The sequence below is a fragment of the Cyprinodon variegatus genome, unplaced genomic scaffold (assembly GCF_000732505.1).
Source record: "Cyprinodon variegatus isolate N-32 unplaced genomic scaffold, C_variegatus-1.0 Scaffold178, whole genome shotgun sequence".
Taxonomy (NCBI): Eukaryota; Metazoa; Chordata; class Actinopteri; order Cyprinodontiformes; family Cyprinodontidae; genus Cyprinodon; species Cyprinodon variegatus.
Genome location: NW_015150631.1, coordinates 639,646 through 651,594, shown reverse-complemented (window position 1 = coordinate 651,594; position 11,949 = coordinate 639,646).

Genomic DNA, 11,949 nt, shown 5'->3' with positions numbered 1-11,949 from the left:
ATCGCAGGGCAACACAGAGACAAACAGGACAAACAACCATTCATGCACACACTCACACCCAAGGAGAATTTAGAGAAGCCAATTAACCTAACAGTCATGTTTTGGGACTGTGAGAGAAAGCCGGCATACCCGGAGAGAACGCATCCATTCACAGGGAGAACATGCAAACTCCATGCAGACAGAACCAAGGACGGGAATCGAACCCGGAACCTCCAGTGCTACACACTGTTCCCCTCAGCAGCCCCAAATATCACCAAAAGAGCACAAAATTGAAAAAATATAGGGTTTAAAAAAAAAAGCAATGTTAAAGTCAAGAGAATAACTTTGACCAATTACATGATAGCTTCTGTAAAATTTAAATCCATCCCACAATTGTCCTACAAAATCTGCCACCATGTCTGTGATGTGTTTCAGTAGAGCAAAGCATTACCAGGCAGTTTCAGTGTAGGCTTGCGATGCCTTTGATAATTCTGTGGTAGTTTGTACCGCCTGCACAGAGTAAAACCACTATGGTGAGCGGGGCTCTTCAACTGCAATGAAAAAATAAAGATTTCAAAAAGATATGTTGGACGGTAATGCCAAGATAACGTCATCAGCCAGCTGATGGCATAAAAAAAAAAGTCCCACCTTGCAACTGACTACATAAGCAGCATGTGCCAGGCCAGAAGCATTGACTGAAAAGAGATCAGCTATACATCACACCATGAGCCTGCTTAGAGGTAAGGGCTACTCAAATCATTCAGGAATAAACTTAACTTTTCTCCTAACTAATAGTTTTGTTATTTCTAACATGATTTTTGCTTTCTTAAACATATTGTGATTTTTTTCAGTGTCAGTTTGATTTATTTATTTTTTTATTATACATTGATTCCAGTCTTTTAATTCTTTGGATGAATATCTATGCCGATGATACCATAACATTTTCTTATATGACCATTTGCAGAATTGTTGCTTCTCTTCATCACATTCCTGCACATATCCTCGATATCCTCCAATTCGGATGAAGCGCAGAATTGTGAGGACTGGAAGGATCTTAAGAAAAAAACTGAATATGTTATAGCTGACCTAAAGATGGCAACTTTAATTTATGTAAGTAAGCACATATAGATCCTATGGAATACTAAATACAAGTATAACTATGTTGATGACTTAACATTCTTGTGAATGTCTTAAGATGTTTCAATATTTCCACATTTATCTGAAGCTACTTCTACAGCAAATCACCCAGACAACATGATACTGCCACCACAATACTTAGAAATGGAGTTCATGTTTTCCCCTTTTTCTACATGAAATGAATAGCAGTCATAATGTGCAGACAGTATTAAATTATAGTTTAACCCGGACATGTCTTTGAAATTGATGCCCTTTTCTCAAAATGAATTTGCAGACTGGATTTGTGGATTCCATGTGACTATTTTAGTAATGGCTTCTTTAAAGACACCATTACTACCTTTTTTCTCTCTGGAGCATGGAACCAATCTCCTTCCTGATGACTGCTTACATCTGTATTCAGGCCTGCCTAAAGTTGGCCCTCAGGGGCCACTGTCTTACATGTTTTAGAGGTTTCCCAGCTTCAGCATCACTGATTTCCATTGTTAGCTGATTAACAGGCTTTTGCTGAACCTTAATTATTAGAAACATCTAACACTTGCTGACTTTTGGCAGGCCTGGATTAACAGCTTGATTAGTGGAAAGAACTGTCTCTTTTAGGCAACTGGCAATTTGTTTTATTTTAATTTTGCTTTTAGAGTACATAATAAGTGTGTCTTCAGGTATCTCAGTTGGTTGAAATTAATGCATCAGAATGCTAGAAAAACACAGTACTCACCTTCTACTTGTGTAAGGGCATAATAATCTAAATCGAGTAGTAATGTCAATCTCAGACTTCAAAGAAAGTTCAAAATAATCTGTACCTTTTTCTGGCATTTAGTAAATACAAACAATTTTGGTTAATCCTAACAAACCTTAAGAGAAAGGTTAGTTTGATTTACGATTTTGTGAAAAATAAGTTAAACTTTCATCCAGCATATGTAAATGTCTGGTTTGGATTGTTCCCAAACACTGACATATTCAATCTTTTGTGCTCCAGTGCTTTTTCTAGGTAATAACTCATCTCTATTTTCCCTCAGGAGTGGGAGACTTTTGGAGGATCAAATGTTACGACAAATCAGAAGCCACTAGAAGGAATAACTTTTCCATGTGAAAACATCACTAATTCAAACACCTGGAGCTCTATGTGTGCCATCAATAAATACCTTAAAGGTCAGCTGCAAAAAATCCTAGTGAAAAGTCTCCCCAACCATTACAAAAAAATCATCAATAAAACAACATCTTTTCAGGCTTTGTTTGAAAAACATTCAAAACTGATGAAAGTATTTGAGCCAAAAAACTGTTCCATAAACTTGACAATTTTACCAGAAAGAGAATATGTCATTAAAAGACATGCCCTCCTGATCCTTCGGACTGCCAAAAGTTGGACTGAAAGCTACAAAAACTGTACTTTATCGTGTGGAAAATGATCCGCTTCACTGCAGCATGTCATTTTCATCAGCCTTGATCATCACTAAACATTTATTTATTTATTTATTTATCTATTTATTCATTTATTTATTTATTCATTCATTTATTTATTTATTTAATTGAGTATTTATTGATATTTATTTATGTTTGTATTTATTTTTTTATTTCTTGAATAAATGTTTTTGCAGAAAACTGTGTTGCAAATAAATTCAAGCTATCAGCTAGAGACAGTCAAGTTACTCTCTCTGTAGGTTCACATTTTTAGATATATTTTACAAACTCTTTTTCTATAGCCAAACCATCTAATGATTTCTTCATTGTTATCAGCATTAGCTCAGAAGGAAATCCTTGTTGCTATGGTTAATCCACAAGAACAATTTTCATTAATTTCTATTAAAATTCTATTAATCTTAATATTAAAAATAGGATTTTTACAGGTTAATCTAAAAGTTGCGACATGTATCCTCTATTCAATGAAGGTGTTCCGTATTACTTCAATAACTACGGATCTTTAGCAAATCTCCCATTTGCTTCATAAATACAAAAATAAAAAATAGTGTTTGAAGAATTTTTAGAACATAATCAAACTTCACAAGGATAAACTAATTAGTTAACTATATCTGCAACAGACAGTAGCTTTTGAATTTAAGGAGTTAATGCTCTAACAGGGCCAAGGTACTTCTTGGAGATCCCAGTGGCTTTATTCTTAGCCATTTTCATTTCTGATAAATGTCTCAAAGGATTTTTGACCATTAATATTTGCTGATAATACAACTCTTTCTCTCTCCAATTTAGATTCTAATTCACTTATGAAGGATGTAACAGTTTGTTTGAATAGATTAAAAATCTTTTAAGAAGTTTTCATAACTGAGCTCTGTTTGGAGAGTTTGTTCTGTAATGGAACTTACAGAACTTGGAACATTAATGGGGGACACCAGTTTTTTTTACATTGGCCCCTTGATTTTATGTTATTACATCATGTTCTACTCAGCCATATTAGTTTTGTGTCATTTGGAGCCGTTCTGAAGATATTCCGTTAGGTCATATCCAAGTAATGTCTTCCTATGGGCAACAAGTTGAAGGCACAAACTAAACTGCTCATTTTTTTCATTTTTTCGAATTTATTCGTTATGGTACCCCAGCATTCATAACATGTAGGCGAATCACTGTCCCCCAGACATCAGCGGATATATTTTTTATATTTATTTTTATTTTTTAAAAAGTGGAGTGTGTATGATGTCATCCGCGGGTGCCGGCTACCGTTCACTGCTGGCTTGCACACCTTTAATAGAGAGTGTTCTACTTACAAGAACAGAATTGGTAGTCAGAGGGCACAAACTAAGTTTTTTTTTACAGAAATCAGAAACCTCAAATTAGTCCAGTTAGCACAAAGAATCCATGAGGCAAAAGTAAGGTCAAAATCGCAAACACTAGACATCCACTCACTGTAAGACTTTCAAATAATGTGACAACAGGAGCTGTTTAAGCTATTGTTAAATAGGCAGGGAAGCATAGGTACTGATAACACCACAATTTCCCAATTGTGGGATAATAAAGGGATTTTCTATTCTATTCTGTTCTCTTCTACTCTATAAAAAGGAGTGGAGCTGCAGAGGTCGGGAGATGGAGTGATAAGATGCCAGGAGCAGAGCTGAATGTAAACTAACCAGTTACTTTGACCAAATTACGCCAGCTTCACTTTCCTGTGTCTCCTCCTTCAACTCCTCCTGCTGTCCCTCCTCATCCGTCACATCCTGCTCATCCTCACTACTATGACTGGCATCACCCTGTACCTCTGCATCAACCCCACAGCCACAATTGACACAAAAAAACACATTTAATCAGAGAGCCTGGTTTCAAAGTCTAAAAGATATTTGATATATAGACTATACATCCTGTTTTCTTGTTTTGTTTGTTCATTGATATATCATAATTTCACCAAGTCAAAACAACAAAGAAAAATAAAAACATGAGTAATTGATTTATGTTTATGTGTGTTTGACTGTATGTGTAGCATTTTTTAATCTTTATATTCTATTGTTGTTCTAAATCTGAAATCTATGCGGAAACGCTGTAAATGTTGCTCTTATTTTGATTAATGCTTAAAAAGGATTGAAAACATGTCCAAGCTATACCCCAGGTCTTGCCTAATAAGCCCGAGGTGTTCCCAGGCCAGCCGAGAGACATGGTCCCTCTAGCGTGTCCTGGGTCGTCCCCTGGGCCTCCTGCCGGTTGGACGTGCCTGGAACACCCCCTGAGAGAGACGTCCAGGGAGCATCTGAAAAAGATATCTGAGCCACCTCAGCTGACTCTTCTCAGTGTGGAGGAAAGGTGGCTCTCCAAGCCCCTCTCAAATGACCAAGCTCCTCACTCTATCTTTAAGGGAGAGCCAAGCAACCCCCCGGAGAAAGCTCATTTCATCTGCTTGTATCCGGGATTCACCAAAGCTGGTCAACAGCAGATAGGAAAACTATTGCAAAAAGTTTTGTGTTCTGCAGGAATATTCATATTGATATATGGTTAAAAATTGTTTTCAAGTTTTCTTTGAGTTTTCAGTTTCATGTTGATTCATGTTTTTCTTTGTTCTCTAGTTCATTTGTTTAATTCCTATTTTTGTTGTGTTTTTGGATGTAGGCCTATTTGAGTTCTTAGGCTTTTCTTTGTAGCCCTCTGTTGCCCTCTTGTGTTGGTTTCCTTTTCTTTAGCTCTTTCCCTAGAAGCCACACCTGCTCCCAGTCAGCTCGTTAGTCCTTTTTGTTCAGTCTCCCCTAATTACTCTCCCTGTGCAGTTCCTCAGTGCTGGTTTCTCGTCTTGCCTCGTCTCTCCCTGGCTCCTCGTGCTTGTTTTCCCCTGATGTCTCCATGTTTCTGGTTTGTTAATCGTTTTAAGTTGGATTTTTGTAGTGATGCTGAGGTGAAGCCTCATGAGGCATTGAACCGTTTGACAAAATTTTTTCAACGATCCCCACAGTTCATGAAGCCTCATATGAACATGTCATCACCAACTGGTGGAGTGCAGAACTACAGTTAGTATTATAATTATGATTTTTTGCAATTTGAAATTGTTAATGTTTGGTCTTTATAATAAAATCTTTAAGTTGTATTGTGTGTAAAATGTCTTGGAAGGGAACAATTTTAGGTACACAGTTTTAGTGAAATAAGCTCAAGCAGACAGCAAAAGGTTTTGTGCAAATTGGGAAATGAGGAGAAATGAGGAGAAAAAGAAAGGTGTAAGTCATTTTTTTAAAAAAACATAATAGTTTTGTCACAGTTTGTGGTTTTAATCGGGTTGTACGTTGTGCTCAACCAATCTTTTGGTTAAACCCACCAAACTATTTTTTTTTTTTTTTTTACCAATCTATATTTATACTAGGGCAACAAATGCAAATTAGTCACATTAGCCAAAAAATTAGATGTGTTTTATAAAAACTTTTAAAAGTCTGAGAGGGGTTCTTGAACCAACAACCCATCTTACAGCTAACGTCACAAAGCAGATGACCGATCTATAAAAAGCAATACTAATTAGATCACTTGCTTGCTCAGATTTTTATCATTACATTGTTTAATCTAACCAAACTAGTTTTAGATTGGTTGGGGAAAAAAACAATCTATTTTTAGAATATATCCAAACTCTATCCTACTCTCCTACAAACTCCCACATCTTGACTTAATACTGAGAATGTGTAATTGCCTGCTCCGGGTGAGCTAAACCCGAAATTCCCGAAGTGGTCAAGTGGTACGGAAATGCCCCCTCCAGTATTCGACACATGCCTTGAAGCCTCGGCTCAACTCCTAACATCGCTAAGTAGATCCATCCAGGCCTGCGGTCAAAAGCTGGGGTTGTAATAGAATAGAATAGAAAATCCCTTTATTGTCCCACAATGGGGAAATTCTTGTGTTTACAGCAGCAAAAAGATTATAGAAAAAATGGTCACACAAATGTGGACATTAGACCATTGTATAAGAATAACATAACAGTGAAGAGTTAAAAAAATAATAATAAATACTGTACTGTAAAGTGTTTTAACAATATAAATACTGTGCACCTGGAGAATAAATAACCAGCATACAGCTATGGACAACATTTTTACACTAATGGATATTTGAAAATAGCAACATCACAGATGTTCTTATTTGACTAAGAAAATGGGAAAAATCTGCATGAGTGCAACAACTTATTTAAGTTGTTGGGAACAGTGGTGGTTATAAAGTCTTACAGCTGCTGGGAGGAAGAATCTGTGATAACGCTCCCTGGAGCATTTAGGGTGCAGCAGTGTGATACTGAAGGAGCTCTCCAGTTCTGAAACAGCTTCATGCATGGGGTGGGAGACATTATCCAACAGAGATGTTATTTTAGTTAGGATCCTTTTGTTTCCCACCTCCTGCACTGAGACCAGAGGGCATCTAATCACAGAGCTGGGCTTCCTGATCAGCTTATCCAGCCGCTTTCTCTCAGCTACAGATAAGCCACTGCTCCAACAGACAACTCCATAGACCTCAGTCTCCTCAGCAGGAAGAATCTGCTCTGACCTTTCTAATACAGACCCTCAGTGTTGTGAGTCCATTCCAGTTTGTTATTCAGGTGAACACCTAGGTACTTATAAGAGTCCACTATCTAAATGTCCATTCCCTGGATTTTCACTGGTGTCAGTGGGCTTCTGAGGAATTCCACCACTAGCTGGTGGTTTGGGCAATAACTTCGTGACACATCTGACCAGCTAAGTACTCTGTAGACTTAACTGCTGTAAAACATATTTCCTTCCTAAATATCTTTCACCTTTCTTTGCCATGTTCCCCTTTTAAATCCTGGAGTGACTGTGATTATCACATTTTTGGAGTGTATGTAAAAAAAAAAAAAAAAAAAAAAACAGCAGTTCTTGTTTGACATCAAGTATGCTGAAATATTTAAAAGAGCTAGTTGTTTTTTTTATTATTTACAAATTTGAAGGAATTCTGTAAAGGGTGGTACTGTCATCCAGGTGTGAAGCTAGATGGGGGCCAGAGGTGGCCATGGTTACCTTTCCCCAATCAGGGGCCACCCCTCCAAATAATTCCATGTTCATCTAATGTACCAGTGGCAGCAGTGATTCGCTCCAGTGAAATGATCTGATTAATCTAACAATTTATTTATTTTTTAATTAGCAATATACTGACACCAAAAATACAGCCAATTATTTACATTAATATACTAACATTAAGGTTGATAAATGCAGAATCCAATATATTTTAAGTACTAGTTTTGTGTCTTATAGGAAAAAGACAAAGTTATCTCTGCAAGTCATCTAGGAGTGTTCTATGCCATTCAAGTATTTGCTTGGTAATGTGTATGGTAAAGTTTGGGAACCCCTATTAATCTTCATTATTTTTATTTCTAAATATTTTAGTGTTTGCAATATATATATATAGTTTGTTATATCTAATAACTGATGAACACAGTAATATTTCAGAATTGAATTGAGCTTTATGGGACTAACAGAAAATGTACAATATGCATTAAAACAAAACTTGACAGGTGCAAAAATTTGGGTACTCTATCCCTTACCATTGATATGAATGTCCTTACATACTTTTCACTGACTTACTGAAAAACAAAATTGGTTTGGTAACTTCAGTAAGATTTAAACTTCATAGCAAGGTGTATCCAATCTTGAGAACATGTATTTAAGGTGGCCAGTTGCAAGTTGTTGAAATACGGTCCTGTGGACTGATGAAACAAAGATTGAGTTGTTTGGCGTTACGCAAAAAAACACAGTTCCAAGAAAAGCACTTGCTACCCACTGTAAAATTTGGTGGATGTTCAGTCTTGCTTTGGGGCTGCGTTGCCAATGCTGGCACTGGGAATCCACTCAATATCAGCAGATTCTTGAGAATAATGTTCAAGAATCAGTTACAAAGTCTATGTTATGTTAGGGATGGATATTTCAGCACGACAATGATCGAAAACACTGCTCCAAATTTACTCAGGCATTCATGCAGAGGAACAATTACAATGTTCTGGAATGGCCGTCCCAATCCCCAGACCTGAATATCATTGAACATCTGTGGGATGATTTGAAGCAGGCTGTCCATGCTCTGCGAACATCAAACTGAACTGAACTGGAAATGTTTTGCAATAAAGAATGGTCAAAAATCCCTTCATCCAGGAACTGATTAAAAGCTACAGGAAGCAACTATAGCCTGTTGTTTTTGCAACACAAAATATGAATGTCTCTTTTTATTTTCTGTTAGTCCAATAAACCTAAATTCAATTCTGAACAATTGCCGTGTCCATCAGGTACTAGATATATCAAACTGAAATAGCTGAAATAAAAATAATTACGATTAATAGGGGTGCCCAAACTTTTTCATATGACTGTATATATATATATATATTTATTATTTCTTCTGCTTTTCCCCATCTGCTGGTTTCTGCTCATCGGTCGGCTTTCCTTGTCTCTATGAACTCTGGGGACGTCTCTTGCTGCATGCTGCGAAGAAACAATCCCTGTGGATTCCACCTCTTCTGGGCCCAGACTGAACTTTAACCAGGTTAGTGACTCACATGCTCATTATCGTTTCCCATCTGAGTTTCACAGTTACTAACCTGAGTTTCCACCTCTACAGAATATCCGGTGACCCTGCTCCAGCTGGTGAGCAGCTGTACGCTGACCAGTTAATAAACTCTTGCTTTTTAAACACTCTGATCTGCTTGAATTCTGGATCCTAAGTTTTGAGCTTCTGACTGTGTTAGAGGCTGTTAGACAGTCAAAAGACAGATATTCTCTTTGCAGCAGCACAATGACCCTAATCATTCATCTAAATGTAAAGGGTTTAATCAAACATGTTAATGTGTTAGAATGGTCCAGTCAAAGCCCAAGCCTAAATTCTTTATTGATTTTTTAAGTAATCTTAAAATTGATGTTCAGAGAAGAGTTCAATCCAATCTGAAAATGCAATAGTCCAAAAGACTTTAGGCCTTTATTTTATCAAAAATATTTATCAGTAAAGTGTTAAATCAAAAGACTAAAAAATATTGTTTCATACTTTTTTAAGGTCTTTCTAAAAATATTTTAAAACCATACCACCTTTTCATTCCTCATCATCCTTCTTCACTTTTTTCTATTGATCTTTTGCATAAAACATAGAGTTTCAACACTTACATACTTTATTTAAATGCAAATAGGTATTTAATAACAATAATTGAACTTTATTGATCTCACATTGGAGAAATTTACCTCTGCATTTAACCCATCCCCTTGCGGATGCAGTGGGCGGATGCAGTGGGCAACAAACTACATTTGTTGTATCCTTTAATTGTTTTTTGTGTATTTCTTAGAAAAAGAGGTGGAGATAAAAGCAAATATGTGAGACATATAAATATGAAAAGTCTTTGATCACATATTATTATGCATGCAACAGAAATCCAAATCTAGATATCTTAAATGTCTTCATTGGTTTAAGGAAACAAGCAATCTCAACAAAAAAACAACGGCAAAGTCAAGAGACTAAGTTTGACAGTTTTTATGACAGCTTTTAAAAAATTAAACATTCCACCAATTTTATAACAGCCTGCTGTTGTATCTGTGCTGTGTTTCACAGTAGAGCGCAGCATCGCCAGGCTGTTTCAGTGCAGGCGTGAGATGGCTTTGATAACTCTCTGTGTTAGTTTGTATCGTCTGCACACAGCAAAGACGCTATGGTGATTGCTGCCCTTCAAATGCAAAGATTGCTCCTTTTTGCTTACTTAAAGGAGAAGTGCGGTCATATTCAGAATTCAAATTTACGAAAGAACTTTAAATATGAAATTATTACATACTGTTCAATAAATGATAATCGTTTTAATTAAGGGTAACTTTCATTTGAATGTGCTTTACTGGAGACATCCATGTTTGTCAAAGAGCACTACTGCCACCTGCCAGTTTGTGACGTTTGTGACTGCAGGAAGATGTCAGGAGTGAGGTGTAACTATATTTAGGCAGAAATAGCCGATCCGGACTCAGTGATTACAGCAAAAATAATATTTGGTTTTTTTTACTGATTAATGCTAAATTCATTAACCCTTTAAAGCCCAATCCAAGAATAAAACAAAACAGAAAATTACCTTTTTTTGGTTTGAAGTCCTTATTTGGCCTTTTAACAAAAATATGTAAAAAGAAAAAACTGAAAAACATTTTTGATATTAATAATTTATTACTGTGCAATAAGTCAAGATTGTTTTTTGTGTAGTCTTCTGCTCTCTGTTATCAGGTATATCTGATTGTGTACAATAGGATTTTGGGCAAAGTTTTTACCATTAAATTATGCAAAAGGTGTCAGATGCAAAACATTTCAGAAACCGTCTGTATCAAATATGATACATTTGGCATTACAGGGTTAAATCACTGCACAAGTATTAGTTTAAGGTATAGATAATGATCCATTGATTATTCCTTGCTAACCGGACTTTTCATTTAAGGATTTTATTTTTCTCTTTTCTCAGTTTCTCAGATTGATTTTAATTTCCTTTCTATTTAACATGCATTCTTGTCTGTAAAATTTTTGAGTATTTATGCAAACTACATCACAATAATATACATATCCTTCATGGCCTCCAAGCTAGCTGGATTAACATGTTGTGAGTGGTAAAAAAAATGATCATAACAAGAAACATACTCTTGTTTCAAGTAAACTGAAGAAGACAGAATATGTAATCAAGCATGTGAAAATATTGTGATATATTTGCAGTTTTATATATAAGTAAAAATATCATAATGGTAGTTAGTTTTACCACTTTACAATTAGTGGAACATTTTCTAAATTAAATACATTTAGAAAGACACATACATCCTATTTTTGCAATGGAATAATTTCAGGCTCTGACTGTAAGGATGACTAATATTCATATGTAGTCTCTCTATACTTAAATGTTTAAATACATTTTCTTTGTATTTAATAGTTTTGCATTTTAAACTATATGGTTTGGGCCAAACATTTTGGTTAGCCTTCTACCAGGTTTTAAGATCATGTGTTCAGCTTTTTAATATGAATGTATCTCTGTTCTCACACAATCATAACAATTCAGTTTAATTTACAGACTTGATTGCAAATTAGACCTTATTGACGTCGCCTATTTTGGTGGAATGGTAATGGGATTTGGTGAAATAAGGGCTGGATATTCTTGCACCCTTCCACTAATTAGATAAATAAAACATTTGGTAAAATAACACAATTATTTTCTGAATCAGAAATCAGTTACCTTTTAGTTAACTGATTCCCAAACTTCAAGATTATTCCTTAGGGAATAGTTAAAAGGTAAGGCCCATCTAACTTGTTTAGTCTTGGCTTATAAAACAATGGAGCTAGTAGCTCTATTGATATGAACTTTGCATGTCGTCCTATGTTAGCACTAAGGTTGTGTCAATAATGCGGACTGGATTTTTATCAGTATGGTATTTTTACATGTAAAAA